We start from the raw sequence: 16,882 nt of genomic DNA on the forward strand, positions 1-16,882 counted from the left end.
TATGCATTTCTTAACCTTTTAATAACATTAAAATATTGACAGTCCTACTACAAATCTTTGCACAGCTGGTTAATTAATAAGGCCTATTAAATTGATAGGAATGGGGTTTAAACTTTACCTTCTAAAAGTTTTAGATTGGGCTTTGAGTGTCAGCAACAATATTAAATTAACTGGTATTATTAGAAAAAATAGCTCCTCTTCAGCACTCTCTCTCTCCCCAGAACTGCTTTTGGCTGCTTTCAAGATCAAGGAACAAATTCTCTGTTCCCTTTGTACCACTAAGGTAGTAAAAAGGGAGTTGGGGGAGGGATTTCCCCAGGAATTTAAATTAGCGGGGGAGTTCAAATTTACAGAGAGGTTGGAAAAAGACTAAACTGGCAATAGTGGATGTAACTAGTTGACCACTGGGAGTGGGGATGGGGGAATTCAGAGGGGATTTAGGGAAATCCCTGAGTGTTGCAGTTCCAATCAGGCACAGAGCTAGGTCAGCTACTTCCCAAGCACTTTCCCAGCTACCAAGTGCCATGGACATGCCAGGACAGGGAAGAAACATGGCTGGAGCATGCAGTGCTCTGACTATGCACAGCTGGCAGATGGTTCTTTGAGGACAGCAGGTGCATGTTGGAGCAGCCCCCAGTATGCACTAAACTGTGCTTGGGGCAAGGGAGGGAATCAGGGACTGATACAGCTCTGCTCTTACTGTCTCCCTCCCCCTTTCTGCTGCATCCAGCTATAGAAACATTAAATCTACTTTCTTTCCAGTTATCTAATGCCTATCTGTGCACACCCTTGTATTAGATGCAAAGCTGTAATCTCATTTATCCATCAAGATAAGGTGAGTGAGGTAATATCTTTTACTGGATCAACCTCTCGTGGTGAGACAAACTTTGGAGCTTACACAGAGCTCTTCTTCAAGTCTGGGAAAGGTATTCAAAGTGTCACAGCTAAACACAGGTCTGAACAGATAGTTTAGCATAAATAGTCAGCACACCCACCTTGTCTCTCTAATATCCTGTGACCAACATGGCTACAACAACACTGCATATAATCAGGGCTGGTGTAACCACTAGGAGAACTAGGCGGCCGCCTAGGGCGCCAAGATTTGAGAATGCCTCTCACCTCCACCTGCTGCTGCTTCCCCTCTGCTTGGCACGTAGCGTGCAGGGCAGAGGGAGGAGACAGCGGGTTCCTCCCCGCATGGCCAAGTGGGCCGGGCTGGCTCGACTCAGGAGACTAAAGGTGGCTTGTCCTGCTGGGGGCGTCTCGGTCCATGCCCAGGCCAGGTCAGGACGGGGTGCTTGCTCACGCACCAGGAGTCCTAAGGGCCGAGGCTGGGTCTCAGCAGGGAGCCAGAGAGAAGGGGGGCTGGGCTTTGGCGTTGGGAGACAAAGGCTGCAGGGGACGGGGTCCCTGCCCCATGGAGCCAGAGGTGGTATTTAACTTCTTGTTTATAAGATTGGTACGATCTGGAACTATCATTTGCTGTTTGTTCCCCACCCCCCAGGAAAAAACAAAACTGATTTTTTCCTTCTCACTAAAAAGTAATTTAAAATGAGATGAACTATTTTTTTCTGAAACCTTATGTTATTAATGTAATGGTATTTGTATATTTTAAGCTTGCAACATTAATATTGCATTAAATATGATTTTGCATATTAATTTATGCTCCAGGGGGAAGGGAGGAGGAGGGGGAGGGGGAACGCAGGGTGGAAGTTTCACCTAGGGTGCAAAATATCCTTGCAGCAGCCCTCCATATAATATTCATCTAGGTACTTATTCATACACAGAAACTTTGCTGTGTAACAGAGCAGAAGGACAATTAAAAGGGAAGTGGGTAACTTTGTGAAGTTCACCAAGAGTGATGTGGTTAACCATGACAGTATATTGCAATCGATTGCTGAAGGTGGTTCTGTCCAGCTAGAGTCATTCATTGGATAGTGGGGGTGACATGTTCAGTGTCATGGTTGGATAAATGACTGGATGAAGTGGTAGGACATGACCAAGATAGGAATAATTGGGTATGCTGTACCAGATGGCAATTTTGATATTATTTTTAGGGCCTCTGGGTGGCCACTGGTAATTCTAGGACTGAGCAGTTGGGAGGCAAGAAATCCATCTGTGTATGAGTGAGGACACCCATGTAATGGTGAGATAAAGAGATACCTGGTCTTTGGGAAAGGCAGAGCACACTGGTCAGAAGTATGAATTTTTCATGGAAGCTACTGTGGGCCATTGGGAAATGTTAGCATAGAGAGGTAAGATAAACAGGCAAAGAAAGGCAAATGGTTGGTAGTGTTTGTGCATGCTTTTGAATGAGGCTATATTAGAACGTTCACTTGTAAATAAGAGCTATGACCTTTAACTTTCAATCTCTGTCAAGCAAAATATTATGCACAGGGGAAGGTGTGGGAGCTTTCCATGGTTAAAATAATATACATACCATCTACAGTATAGCGTTTATATACATACAGTGCTATCAGACATGCAAAACAAGCCTACAGGAGTGAGTTAGACACAAATTGAGAAAAGCAAGGATATTCTGATTTAACTATTTCTGCACTATGAAACATACAACTCACAGCATAGACAAGCTATTTCAAGGTTCTACACTATTATTCCTTTCAACATATGAGGAACATATATGTGTCCAAACAAAAGCTGCTTTGTTGGAAGTCAGTTGTACTGTACATTAATATATATGTCTTAATTCAGCAATATATTTCAAGGCACATTATGAGCACAAAAAGCACACGTTTATTTGAAGATTTTACTTTCTCTTGTTGCAACTAACATTACTATAAGTGAAAGAAATGAAAAAAAAATTGTTCCACCTCCTGCCCCTTCTAGCCTCAGTCTGTGTGCTATGTGCATATGCAGCACTTTGTGTATAGACACTTTCACTGCCTCCCCTGTGTAGTCCGTTAGTCATTTCTCTGTCATTTGCATGGGTCTTTCACACAATAACAGGGTAGAGAAAAAATTTTAAAAACACATGCAAAAGTAATTGTAAAACCGCAACAATTGACAGAGAGTGCTAGGGGAAGATGTAGTATCTGAAATACTTTTTATTTTATTTTTTTTTAATTAATTAGAGTTCAAAATGGTGGTGTCCCTTAAATTCAGCATATGCAGTTCTCCATGAAAAAAAAAAATCTCACACAACGCTGAGCATTTACTTGAGCTTGGCTGTGAGGTTGTTTACAAATTTTAGTAGAAGTGGTGCACAAGTAATATAGGTCTTCATACTTAGTCCACATTAGTTAAATCAAAGTTTACTTAAATTATCTTTCATAGGCCCCCAACTTAGAAAAGTGTATGCTTAAGTGAGAGGCTACATCGGGACACAGTGAGCAACATGTGCTACAATAGTGCACAGGCATTTCAAATAAAAGCCTTTGAAAGTAGCATTTTCCAGTTTTTTTCCAAACTATGGACTACCTTTAAAATAGTTTAGCTGGGGTGGGGGAGGGGGAGGAGAATCATCTGCTGTGCACAGCCTTGTATTAGATGCAAAGCTGTAACCTCATTTATCCATCAATATGTCAGTATTATGGACCAAACCAATACTAAATAGTAATGTACATAAAAGACTCTAATGGTGCCAAAGCAACTGTTGAGCCAAGTCGGTCAATAATTCAGGTTCAAATATATAGATATGTATTAATAAATAAATCTGGATGGGTTATTTTGTCTTTTTAAATGAGGTTATGTGACCATCCTTCCATTCTGTGTGGTCACACATCAAAGGGCAAACAGACACAAATACCCCAAAATGCACAGAATTAACATAAAAACTGTTGTACAAACCAATGAAAAGAAACAATTTCAACATTTAGTCTTGTTCTCTGTTCTTTCATTATGTTGTATGGATGGATTTTTGAGCTATATATTTGACTTACTGTGCTATTTTTTAAATTTGTTTTGCAACTTTATCACTATAGTAACAAGTTTACGTTTCAGGTAGCTGGTTTTCACAGTGACATACATACATTAGCCTCTGCTTGCAGCACTTGAGTCTGCCTTCCGTGTCACCCTCAAACTTCTGCTGAAGTCACTAGGTGTTCAGATGCACTAAGACTTCAGGACCAGCCTTGCGGTAACCAGGGCTGGCTCCAGCGTTTTTGCCACCCCAAGCAGCAAAAAAAATAAAATAAAAAATAATAATAATAAAAAAGCCATGATCGGTGGCAGCTCAATCACCACCACTTAGGGTGACCAGACAGCAAATGTGAAAAATTGGGATGGGGGTGGAGGGGTAATAGGAGCCTATATAAGAAAAAGACCCAAAAATCAGGACTGTCCCTATAAAATTAGGACATCTGGTCACCCTACCATCACTTCATTCTTTGGCAGCAATTCGGCAGCAGGTCCTATCTGCCGAGAGGGACTGCAGGACCTGCCGCCAAATTGCCACCGAAGAGCTGGACGTGCCACGTCTCTCCGTTGACCGCCCCAGGCACCTGCGTGCTGCGCTGGTGCCTGGATCCAGCCCCAGCTGTAACCTCCGATACTGTGAAGCTTGTTTATAGAAATGGTTCTCAACCTTTCCAATCTACTGTACCCCTTGCAGGAGTCTGATTTGTTTTGCATACCCCAAGTTTCACCACACTTAAAAATCTACTTGCTTCCCAAATCAGACATAAAAATACAAGTGTCACAGCAATTTTTCAGTAATAGTGGGCTTACTTTCTCATTTTTACCATGTAATTATAAAATAAATAGACTGGAATATAAATATTGTCCTTACATTTCAGTGATACTTGAACCTGTTTTTCATTTGTGAGCCTTGTCATTCTGGGAGGCAGTGAAGCAACAACAACAATTACGTTTTTCTCCACGTTGAATCTTCCTACTCTCAGGGCCAGCATTAGGGGGTGGCAAGCAGGGCAATTTCCCAGGACTCCATGCCACAGGGAGCCCCACAAAGCTAAGTTGCTTGGGCTTCAGCTTCAGCCCCAGGCAATGGGGCTTGGGCTTCCGCTTTCTGCTGTGGGCCCCAGCAAGTCTACCACTGGTCCTGGTGATCCCCATAAAAACAAAATCACAACTCACTTTGGGATCACGGCTCACAGGTTGAGAACTGCTGATATAATACATAGTGCAGTGTACACGTCTGTATGAAATCTTAGTTTGTACTGACTTTACTTTTATATAGCCTGTTGTAAAACTAGGCAACTCTCTAGCTGAGTTGATGTACCCCGGAAGACCTCTATGTATCCCCCCAGGATACGGATACCACTGGTTGGGAACCACTAGTTGTGAAGCAGAATGGCAATCCCAAAGCGTTCCAATGCAACACAGTATACAAACTGGAGTTTTTGTTAATAATTATCTGTTTGCAGTAAAGTTGTTTTATAAGAGAGTTCTCCTAGCTAATGTGCAGAACTTGTTTCTTGGCATATGTAGTCACATGTTGCGTCTGCTTGCATGCATTGCCTTTTCCATTTTTCCATATGCTGATCACTGCTGGGCTGTGCAGCAAAATGCAGAGCAAGATCAGGAGGACATGCCCACATGACCCTGAGGGGGCAGCAGTTAATGGCTGTGATCAAAGCACTTTGACCAGAAGGCAGCAATTGCAATAGAACAAATTTCCATGGGGAGGGGTATAGTGGGTGGTCTGACGGTTGAAAGATAGGGGTACCTTGTGTGAAGAGGGGATGCAGCAGGACCACCTCCCCATGGTTTGGAGCAGTGACTTGAAATTTGGTGGGGGTGAGGGGGCTTTGGTTCAGAGATGATCCTTTTGCCATCACTATGAAAATCCATCCAACTGTGATCAAGTTATAAGCTTTAGAAAACTCGCAGTTCACACATTCTAAGTAGAGCCTTAGATTTTAGCAGCTAAAATTTCTGAATATTCTGTCCTCGTGGAGCATGCTTGAGACCCTTAATGTTCCTAGTGTCGACCAGATTGTGCATGTACCATTCCTCACAGAGAGACTGAGCATAATATATAAATAGACTTGGTGCCATTAGGTAGTTGCCTGGGTTTTGTAGGACCAATAAAACATGTGAGCCATTCACAGCGCATTCTCTGAGCAACTCTTAATAGATGGGAGAGGTTTGTGCATGACAGAGGAGGCCTCCTGTGGTTGACCCGCAGCATAAACCACAAATGTCTGGGGAGGGCCTAGACCAATCTTTCCAAATGTGTTAACAATCTTTATTTAATGGGCAATTAATTATCTTTAAGGTAAAAATTCTAATGTAGACATATCTCTGAAATGGGCAGTATAGAGATGGAGACTGATGATGCTTAGGTGGTTGATTGTGCCTTGGGATATTGTAGTGCAGAGATAGCATACTGAACACATCGGCCCACACTGAGGCATCTCTTGCACCTCCTGTGAACACCTGTAGACCCAGAACTGCTGCGATATTACACACAAATGGCCCCGTGTTGTCATTCTTTGTTAATGCATATATTTCCTTGTTCAAAATGTTGCAGACCACCACCAATGATTTTTTCTTTCTTTTGTAATTTGTAAAGTCCTATTTCTCTGTTGCATGGAAGTTGATGCTTATGTGACCACATCGAGATGGAGGGAGAGTGTCTTGTGGTGTGTAATCTAGCAAAGAGGTTGTATCCAGAAAAGGTGTATGTCCAGGCTTGAAAGCTCAAAAAACAGAGGCTCATTACAGGTATCTCACAAGCTGGATTCCAGCTGCAAGCATTTTATCTGAAATGGGGGATTCTTTCCCCATGCTTCTTATTATGACTGCCTGTTCCCTCTCTGTTCCTTGCTGTTTGTATACTCACCTCCTTGCCAGGGCACATCTGTTTAAGTCTTCATTTTATTTTTTGAACTGGGCATTCTATATCCAATTGAACTTTTAAAAAGCTATTTAACAAGTTAATATTTTTTTCTTTTATGAATGGGACCCTGCCTTGCTTTTGCAATACCATCTTGTCCACAGCTGCTGGAATATCAGAAACTATGGTACAAGAATAGACCTCTTTAAGGAATACTTTATTGTACACAAGGGAGATTCACAGGGAATATATTTTAACTGAAAAAAAATTCACACATATTGTTAGAAAGTGTTACTAATTGGCTGCAATCTTAGATACCAGCGATGGGCTCAGACCAGAGTATTGGAACTGAACACTCCTGAACTTTGGGAACATTCAGATCTAGATTAAAACCAAGCCGCCTACGTGCCCATCTGTTATATAAACAATTTGTGCTAGAATTGGGAGAACGCAGGTTCTCTTGCAATGTTTATCATACGTACAAAGGAAAGATTTAGGTCTCCGTCCTGCACCACTGAAGTCAATGAGAGTTTTGTTACTGATTTTAAGATGCATAGAGTTTAGTTAGTGTTATTTACTCTTTCCTCTAAATGCAAGTAAACAGCACAAGTAAAAATGTTTGCATTTTAAAGGTGTACTTAATCATTTACCATGCTATTTAATTTTACCTCTTTTGATCTTAAATGTTCTGGCTTCTGAGGGGCAGTTTCCATAATATCAAACAAGGATCCTTTTCGTCATAGCAGCAGAAAAGGAGTGGCACAGAATGATTTGCCCATGAGTAATATGTCAATATTTATACATAGTTTGCTTAGATAAGAACAACAACTTAAAGATGTGTGGGAGAAGCCCCGCTCGGCTAGTCTTTGTGGAGCAACTCTTCAAGCACTGCAGAATCCCAAGTGTTGATTTTGCCTGCTAACAGTTCAATGTGTAACTGAAGAAAGTTTCTTCTTTAAGATCAAAAGCTGCGCCACTGCCATCCCTCAGCTCTTCACTTCTGTTGGGATTCCAGCTACAGCATACTGACAATCACAGAGGGAATGCAGCCATGCTGGGTGTAATTAATATAAGGATCCTCTAAGCACACGGCAATTCTGAGTGAGGGGAAAAATGCACTGGTCTCCTTAATACTTTTCACTCAGTCCCCTTTAGGGTGTTCTCTATTACAAGATGCAATTCTGAGGGGAGTTGCTCTTCCCTTTCCTAAATTGAAGCTCTGTTTAGGAGGAAAAGTGACAGGCATAGAAGTCACACAGAAAGGGACAGAGATTGCAAAGGAAACACTCCTGCGCTGTGGGGGGAAGAGAGTTGTTTATTCTTTGTTTGTTTGTTTGGACAGAGATAAGGCCCTTTGTGTGAGGCTCTTTGATGGCATGTCTGACGCACTTACAAGGGTCTACCAAAGCATCCCCAATCTGTCAGAACAGGGAAAAACAATCAAGATGGTCCACAAGTCAAATTCACTGTATGCAAAAGGGGAATTATACTTTATATGAACACCAAAGGCAGAACTACCAGCCCCAAGGATTCAAAAACCATGAATCAAGACCCCAGAATATCATGAGATTGGCCTGAAAATCATGAAATTTAAAAAAACTAATTAATGTTAGGTTCTTTTTAATTTGCCTTTTGGTTTTTGAGCCCGTGGAGTTTGCGTTTCCCAGCTTTTCTTTGCACCCGTGAGGGATGAAACAAAATGAAAGCTGATATTCTGACATAATTATATAGCTCTAGGAGCTGGGGCTCTAATCAAACACCAAACAGCGTGAGACTCGCAATAAACTGGCTGGAGCTGGCAACGCTGCAATGGGAACTGGTGCTATGCAGAGAAGGGAGTGAATTATTGATATGTGGGGGTGGGCAGGCTAAGGAATACCTTGCTTGAGATGCAGGATTCAAGCAGCACAAAATGCTGAACATCTCATACCACACAAAGACCACTGAACTGTGATATGCAGCCGCATTTTTTTAGAGATGAGCAAAACAGCAAAAGTTGTCGCTGGATTTCAAACCCTCCACAAAGCTGCAGGCTGCTCAGACATATGGTTTTGGTATAGGCCACTTCCTAATTGTTTCAGATGCTCATTTCATGTCACTGTTTACAGGGCTCCTCGTAGTATGTCAGACTGGTGACTTTTAAAATGTTGACTTTTTCCCCCCAAGGATGTAGTACTCTCGAAAGGGGCTGGGATTGACATCCCCAGAGAAGCATCTGATCTGTAAAATGCTGGCGACACCGACCTCCTTTCTAAAGTGGTTTAAGAGCTGGTGATGAAGACCCCTATATAATTTCACTAGGTATTATTATTGTCCAGCAAAGCACTTAAGCACATGAAGTCCCAGAGAAGTCAATGTGAGCTGAGGACGGGTGCCTAGCTCTTTTGAAAAATCAGACCACGGATTTAAGTGCCTAAGTATAGACTTGGGGAGATTTCCAAAGGTACAAATGTTTTCAGTGGGAGTTAGGTGTGTACTTCTGTAACTGTCTTTGAAAATCCTTCCTTTAGGCACCTCTTTTAAAAAGTCTTGTCTCCTGTTTACCTATCAGCACTTATGTCCGTCCCTAGGATAGCTATTCTGTGGCTGCTGATGCAAGTGCTGCTGGTGAGGGTGGGGGGTAGAAAGCGATAATAGACTCATAGACTCATAGGTCAGAAGGGACCAATCTGATCATCTAGTCTGACCTCCTGCACAAGGCAGGCCACAGAACCCCACCCATCCAATTTTATAACAACCCCTATCCCAGGACCGAGTTATTGAAATCCTCAAAATTGGTTTGAAGACCTCAAGCTGCAGAGAAACCACCAGCAAGCGACCCGTGCCCCACACTGCAGGGGAAGGCGAAAAACCTCCAGGGCCCCTGCCAATCCACCCTGGAGGAAAATTCCTTCCCGACCCCAAATATGGCGATCAGCTAAACCCTGAGCATGTGGGCAAGAGTCACCAGCCAGCACCCAAGAAGGAATTCTCTGCAGTAACTCAGTTCCCATTCCATCCAACATCTCCTAACAGTTATTTGACTGAGTCTTGCAGAACTGGCTCAGTGCAGTTGAAACGGAAAGATGATTAAGCTGAACACTGAGTATAGATCCCCATGTGATCACCATAATTATTTCTGCAATCTTGGCTGATTTGAAAGGTACCTTTTATCCAAAATCAGCCCTGTTTCTTTTTTCCCCACCTACCTCCGAGGTACTAGAGATGTTTTCAGCTTTTCACTTTGAGTAAGTAAAATGTAATTTATGCCCACTGTGTGGGGTGACAGAACCATAGTGTGAAATAAATCAGACTGTTTGTCTGTCTAAGGTCCTGATTCAAATCCCAGTGGAGTCAAACAAACATAATATTTATCCACCTTTGTAAAACATTTTGAGATCCTTAGATGAAAAGGCAGAACATTACTTTATCATTAAATGTCCACAGCATCTTGGTTTACTCATGTATTTTCACATATAATACCTACTTATAGACTTCCATCTCTCTCGTAATGCTACACAAACCATATCTTTATTGGTTTAAGGTACAAAAAGCAAAATCTGACCCACCCTGGGGAACTTCAGCCAAGTAAGCAAAATGATAGAAGTAATGATCTAGAACATGATGGGTTGTAATAGCCAGTGCAGACATTGTAGCTGGAAATCTGACTCTTTGTCATATGTTTACAAAACATCAAATAGATCCATAAATACTGCATAGCTTAAAAGACTTAGGTCCTGGTTCTACAGTCTGATCCATATGGGTAGATCCTCGGCCAGCAAGGATATACTGAAGCTTAGCAAATAAATCTGAAATTGTTAGCTCTTTGTCCCTATTCAACTCTGTGCGTGTACAGGTTATACGCGCACAACAACAGGTTATAGATACATGGCTTTACAACAATGTGAATTTCCAAAGAGATTCCAATATTCATAAGAGAAGAGAGTTCAGTGTTGGAAATTTAATTGGACCTGGCAGCCAGAATGGGCTAAGGGACAGCCTTTTCTGTCCCGAATAACTGTTGTATCTATAAATGGTCATCGGACTCATTTTCACATGGTTTCTGGTTAAAGTATGGCATTAAAATATAGTGCATCTTATTGAAAGGCATGGTGCTAAACAGAGATGAGGAAGACTCATATAGCCTAATTCTGGCACCTCAAACATTGTGAGGAGGAGTTTGAGAGTTTAAATCAAACATTATTGAGTTCTGTCCTAGGGCTATCTGGGTGCTGGTTTAAAGCTTGGCATAAATTGGAAGGCTGCTCTAATTTCCATCCTGTTGCCAATGGTCCCTAAAGGGCTCGTGGACCAGCTGGGGTTTATCAGGGTATAGGGGCACCATTCCCCCTACCATGGAACCATGAGGATGGCAGTACAGGATCCAACATGGCAGGCATCTTGTTTTCATCAGAGGGTCCCTACGTAAGAAGAATTGTAAATTGGTTGTTTCTTCTGCGTTTATGGGAGCTTTGCAGCTGCAGACCAGCGCAAAACTGCCACAGTGCAGAACAGGATATTATGAAGTGTTAATTTACTGGTGTAAATCCATTAAAATTATCTGAGCATTTGACCTTTGATCTTTGCTTTTGTTGGGTCCCAGGTGAGGTGAGTTGCATGTTACTGTGCAGTAAATTTTAATATGTTGGGTCTTTTCTCATTATCCATACAACTTGTTTTGCAGAGAACTGTGGCTCTCAAACCTTTCCAGACTACTGTACCCCTTTGAGAAGTCTAATCTGTCCTGCATACCCCACGTTTCACCTCACATAAAAACCACTTGCTTACAAAATCAGACATAAAAATACGAAAGTGTTACAGCACGCTAGTACTGAAAATTTGCTAACTTTCTCACATTTACCATATAATTTTAAAATAAATCAATTGGAATGTACTTACATTTCAGTGTATAGTATATAGAGCAGTATAAACAACTCATTGTCTGTATGAAATTTTGGTTTGTACTGGCTTCGCTAGTTCTTTTTATGCAGCCTGTTATAAAACAAAGCAAATATCTAGATGAGTTGATGGACCCCTTGGAAGACCTCTGCATACTGCCAGGAGTAAGTGTACCTCTGGTTTAGAACCACTGCCACAGAATACGTATGATGCAAGAAGGGAAACTTAGCAAGTTGAAAAATAATTCTTTAGCTAGTCACTCAAAGGCCCAGGAGATCTATTACTCACATAAAATGTACAAATCACAACATAAAATGTACAAATTCTATTCCCCCTTTTTGCACTGTCATGTTGGAACTTGCATTCGTTAAAAACTCTTGCAATTTACTTCAGGCCTTTGAACATTTCAGCTCTACCTGTGGTATGTGAAACTGTGCTCTCTCCTGCTGTTTGAACAAAGAGAGGCCTCAAGTGGGGATGGAGGGGGGAAAGTAAAGAGATTTAGAGACAGCCTCCCAGATGTTGCTTCCACAATGTGAGAGACAAAGTCTTTTGTCTCTACAGTCAGTAAGGCTATAGAACAATTTATCTGATTTGTGCAGGGAGTAACATTATGTGGCTTTCCATTGTCTGTGAATGAACATCCCTCTTGCTTAAAATGTTACATGTGATAGAGTTGTTAGACCTTAAAGAGACAAAGACCCATTTCTCTTCAGGGTAATTAACATTAAACATGAGGGAGCACAAATCAACATTTTGGAAATACACAACATTATACTTATTCTTACTATCACATAGAACCACAGATGTGTGTGGTGCTTTCCAGGCTCTCGGTAAGGCATGGACTCTTTCCTGAAGAGTTTATAAACTATATTGGAGATAACTCCTTTTATATCCTAAGCAATGAAAGGAATTTGCATGAGGGAGCAGAGCGTCAAAGCTGATCACTGATGGAGTGTTAGGAACCAGGTTTGTTGGAGTGATTTGAAAAAGGAGAGGAAGGGTGCACTCAATAGTGAAAAGGACAACTCTTCTAATCTTAGGGGGCAGTATGAAAGGAGTAAAATTAAGAGAGGGAGAAACAGGCAAAAGACATGTTTAGAGGAGTGAACTATGAGAGCTTAGGTCCTTCGAGGGGATGCAGGAGGAGGCCAGGACTAAGACGCACACAGGAGTGGACTTTTGCAAATTTTTTAGGTGAGGATGAAGAAGAAGAAACCAGAGGAGGGATTCAAGCTGGGGCTGCAACAGATGAAGGGGAAGAACTGGAGGGATATGTGATGCTCAGGAAGGCACAGAGGAAGGGGTTACAGTTGTTGTCTTGTCCCACGATAATCATAGCAGGCCACAAAATTCAAGAATTAAACAGTTCTTACAGGGTCCTTTGTAAGGGTTCGATCCAAGGTGTCAAACCTGAAGAGCACAACTTTCCTTCCAATGTGTCATTCAAAAGCATGGGCAGGTGTTGAAGCCTGCTCCCAACACATCTTGCAAAGAGAACATATCTTGATCCCATCAATACTGATTTTCATTCTGACAGTGTGCCCTATCTGCACTCCCATGATTGCGGATGCTACTTTAATATCAGGGTATTCTTTACTTTTGACCATTTATTTCAGCTAGTGTTTTCCTTGAGAACGTGTCAATATCTTCAACTATTGTCATTCCAAATCAAGTGTCTGAACTTCAGATTTTGGCTATATTATCTGCTACCTCATGCCCATATATAGCAGCATGTGATGGAATCCACTGAAAAGCCAATTTATTGCCTCGTTTTCAGATCCTCTGTGTCTCCTTATGAATTGCATTATTGATAACATCCTGGTTTCTTTGAAAGGAACCGAGGATTACTGCCTGTGAGTCACAAACATCACAACATTCATCTCTCTATATTTTTTTTGTTTATTTAGTTCAGTGCAGTGAGACTAGCTTTCATTTCAGTCATATAATCTGAGCTGATATATCCTGAGACAATGCTCTTTCTTGTACTCTCTCCATTTAACCCCTGAAAGAAGACACTATAGCCACCATTCTTGAAGGATGTGTTTGACCAACCATCAGCAAACACTTGAATCTGTTTGCCTTGTGACTGATACTGTTGAATGGTCTTTTCTATAGTTTTTCTCGGTACGGCCAAATTTGGGTGTTCCACCGAGAAGCGTTCCAAAAGGGAGATTCGTGGATTCTAAGGCCAGAAGGGGCCACTGTGATCACCTAATCTGATCTCTCATATAACATAGAACTTCCCCAAAATAATTCCTAGAGCAGAGCTTTCAGAAAAACATCCAATTTTAGAATTGTCAGTGGAAGAGAATCCACCATTACCCTTAGTAAATTGTTCCAATAATTAATTACCCTTACTGTTAAAAATTGACACCAAATTTCCAGTCTGTATTTGTCTACCTTCAGCTTTCAGCCATTGGATCATGTTATACCTTTTTCTGCTAGATTGAAAAGCATGTTATCAAATATTTGTTCCCCATGTAGGTACTTATACACTACAGTCAAATCACCCCTTAACCTTCTCTTTGTTAAATTTAAGAGATTGAGCTCCTTGAGTCTATCACTATTAGGCATCTTTTTTTAATCCTTTAATCATTCTTGTAGCTCTTCTCTGAACCCGCTCCAATTTATTAACACCCTTTTTGAATTGTTGACACCAGAACTGGACACAGTATTCCAGCAGAGATAGTATTCCAAGGAGAGACATTTATTAAAATAAAGAGGCTTAGGCGTTGAAATTATTGGGCATACAAGCTTCTTCATGGACTTTATCCTCCTATCATCATCAAATGCATCCATTTCTTCAATAGCTTTTACCTACCTTTTGAAACAAGGTGATTGTTTCAGCCTTGATTTAGTTTTCTGATTTCTGAACAGACCTGAACAGTGATGAGGTTGAAGTAGGGAACAAAGATGATTTCCATGCCAAATTAGCTTTTCTTTTCTATGATTTTCATGAGGTTGAACATGAGACTCTTGTTTACAAATTGTTGTTGGAGTAGATCTTACAGTTCCAATTATCATGTGAACGGCAGACGATTGCACAACATTGATCTTTGCAAGATTACTGAGAACAATATGTGACCAGACATATGTGGCATATTCAAGTATTGGATGAACTATTGAACAGGACATTCTTCTTAGCATCCTAACACATGAATCCCAAATGGCACCAGCAGTACAGAGCAGAAGATTCAGCCTCTTCTTTGCTTTGGCTGCCATCTTTCTGACTTGTGGTCCGAACCATCTTAGTTCTGTGTCCAAGGTCATTCTAAGGTATACCAGTTCCTCTCAATAGCAATACCTTCTCTATCAATGTCAGTTTCAGACTGTAGACAAGCCCTATGGGAGCAAGTTGGAGCAGTACAGAGTCACAGATGCCCAGGCGGGGGAGGGTCCCAAGAGAAGGGGGCAGTCCACAGTGATGAAAGCAATCGAGAGGTGAATCAGCCCAGAGAAGAGGCCCGAGGTGTCTCCAATAGGAACCTTGGTGAGGGTTGAGGGGAGAGAAGAGAAGCCAGACTGAGGTGGACGGATAGGAGACCTAGAGGACAGGAAGTTGAGGCAATAGGGACAGGCAACGCACGCAAGGTGCGAACATGGGGGGGCGGATGGGGGTAGCTGGAGAGGAGGAAGGCGAAGTTGAGGCAGGCTTTTTGATGAAAAGGTTTTTTACAAAAAATGTTTAAAAAATGTTTGGTGAGAAATGTTGCTGTTTTTCAACCAGCTTGTAGAGTGGTGGACTTCTAAAAAAATATCTAAATGTTGACAAATCTTTTTGAAAATTCTTCCATATTTTCCAGCCAGCTGGGTTATTTACATCTGTGGAAATGGAGAGTAAAATACTGCCAAATCCGAAGTCCGCACTCACTCACATCAGTGGTAGAGATTTTATACCCACTCTACATTTGTTTTGCTCTGATTGTCAGGAACAGGGGCGGCTCCAGGCCCCAGCATGCCAAGCGCGTGGTTGGGGCGGCATGCCACGGGGGGGCGCTCTGCCGGTCGCCGGGAGGGTGGCAGGCGGCTCTGGTGGACCTCTCGGCAACTGGCAGAGCGTCCCCCACGGCATGCTGCCCTGCTTGGGGCGGTGGAATGTCTAGAGCCCGCCCCGGTCAGGAAACATCAATTCCAGGGCTCAGGAGAATCAAGCCTACAATATTTAAGGACCTAGAGAAAGAGTTGATTGTATATTTAACAGGAAGTTGAGGAGATCAAAGGCATTTAAAAATGGTTCTGTTTTTAAATGATACTCCAGCTTTATTTTGTTTAGAGCAAGCTGGGGACCTTCTTAAAGAGGATAAAAGGAGAACAGCCACATCTAACAAAGACATTTCCCCTCTCCTTAATAGTCAAGACAACTTGACATCTCCGTCCAGCAAAAGCAAAAGAACCATTATGCACTGTTACCAGAAAGGAAGCTATTTTATCCTTGAAAAGAAGACAGATGTTATCTCCTACAAAAGAGGTTAAGTTCTGCAGAAGTTCAGTGCTGTTAATAGATTGTTATGACAACACGTTGTTGCATTTTCAGTGAACAATACATATCAGAGTGCTCTATGCCAGATCAGCTAAGAGAGAGAAAATACGAAACACAAGAACCTCAGAATCTGATACTGGCTTGTCACGTATGCCAATGAATACTCTTTATTTAAGTGCCACCTTTACTCTCACTGAGCCATACCCAACTCAAAGCGCACAGATGCCTCTGCGTGAATAAAGGTGGCACAATCTGGACCCTAACGAATTAAGATGAAATAATGATTAAACTTTGGAAAGAAAGTCTTAGGGCCTCATCAAAACCAGAGTCAGAAATCCTGATCTGACATCAATGGGAGCCTTTCTTTTGACTTTAAAGGGGTTTTAACCAGGCCTCAGGCACAAATTAAAAAAAAAATTGAGCACATGCTTAATTCTATCCTTATTCAGCAAAGCACTTAAGCACAGGAGTTAAGCATGTTCTTAAAGTTACACCTGTGCTTAAGTGTGTTGCCGAACTGGGACCTTAATGTGCATGTCAGCAGTGTAATTCAGTTCCACACTTTGCATATAGCATTCAGACAGTCTTACAAAGCTGAACTCTTAGCATCCATTTAAAATGGGATAAGAAAGATTACAAATGACAGGATACCAGAGGAAGAAGATACTCTACAGAGGAGGCAAATATTCCCTCCTTGCATGAGAAAGTGGAATGAACAGGCAGTTTCCCATCTCTGGAGCCACAGCTGATGTTAACAAAAGTAA

At 41.8% G+C, this 16,882-nt stretch overlaps 1 protein-coding gene across 2 annotated transcripts in view; it reads right to left on the minus strand.

The window, feature by feature from the left end:
• The window catches only part of SMAD3 (SMAD family member 3), a 237,156-nt gene that overhangs the window by 117,516 nt on the left and 102,758 nt on the right, over window positions 1-16,882 (minus strand). The window lies entirely within an intron of this gene.

The sequence above is a fragment of the Gopherus evgoodei genome, chromosome 10 (assembly GCF_007399415.2).
Source record: "Gopherus evgoodei ecotype Sinaloan lineage chromosome 10, rGopEvg1_v1.p, whole genome shotgun sequence".
In the NCBI taxonomy this organism is placed as follows: domain Eukaryota; kingdom Metazoa; phylum Chordata; order Testudines; family Testudinidae; genus Gopherus; species Gopherus evgoodei.